This window comes from Stegastes partitus, unplaced genomic scaffold (assembly GCF_000690725.1).
Source record: "Stegastes partitus isolate 25-593 unplaced genomic scaffold, Stegastes_partitus-1.0.2 Scaffold157, whole genome shotgun sequence".
NCBI lineage: Eukaryota > Metazoa > Chordata > Actinopteri > Pomacentridae > Stegastes > Stegastes partitus.
The window spans coordinates 383,937-385,090 of record NW_007577888.1 but is presented as its reverse complement, the minus strand read 5'-3'; positions in this window follow the sequence as shown (position 1 = coordinate 385,090).

Below are 1,154 nucleotides of genomic sequence, written 5' to 3'. Positions count from 1 at the left end.
TGTTATTTGCTTACAAATGAATTCACCAACACGTAATCAGCAACATTTCTGACCTTTACCTTCAGATAAACAGTTCCATATGCTGCCCTATAAACATTAGATGTATATTTGTAAATTGTATTTATTGAATTATCTACAAAAGTGCTTTTTATTTCATAGTAATTCTATCCACACTGTTATAATTCTGCTTTTTAGCTTTTCTTTTTGTATTGTTACTGATTAATAAAACCTGCTGTTATTCTTTCAACAAGAACGAGGCAGATCAAGTTCTTGGAAATAAAAACAACAAAAAAGCACGAAGAATTTATATATATATACATACCATAAGTGAAACCAGTTTTACAAAAAGTATCCAAAAAAAGAAAGAAAGTTTCATTTTGGTCTGAATGAAAATGAAAGTAAGAGAAAAGGTACAATTTGGTTTAAAGGAAACAGGCTTCAGATCCAAACGCATGTTTACTGGTCCATGGATTTATGATTACAACTGCACTCGTGTGTGTGTGTGTGTGTGTGTGTGTGTGTGTGTGTGTGTGTGTGTGTGTGTGTGAGAGTGAGTGTGTCAGTAATGGGATCAGCAGATGTTTTCTACATTCTTTGCCTCTGAAAGTTTCGGGGTTTTGGTCCAGATCGTCTTGACAAGCTCTCACCACCTCCACTCCGCCGGCTCGCTGCCTTGCCCAAAGGAGCAGGGAAGTCTCACCGTGGGCCTCGCCTGGAAAAACAAACACAGCAGCTCATTTCTGCTGTAAAGCTGGACTCCAGGACACTTTACTTCTTGTGTGGGACAAATTGCACAACAATGCATCTACGCTGCTATCAGCAGGGTGTAAATGTTTGTAGGAGCCTCGAGTCAGTGACTGAAGTAGATTCTTATTGTTTGATTGGTGTGTTTCTACCAAAGGCTGGAAAGAACAATTAATCAAAGTCAGTAGTGTCTCCCAGTTTTCTCCCACTTTAAGTAGCTTTAAATCCTCTGATTTCACACTGTGTTAGTGGAACGTAGCAACATGCATTTAGTCAATACGACAATGTAGTAAAACGCGAGGTATTTGTATGTCGTTTACGTTTTCATGACATTCTAGGACTCTAATTCACTAAACCTCAGCTATAATTACCTAACAGGTCATCATTTTACATATCATACATCCATCCAT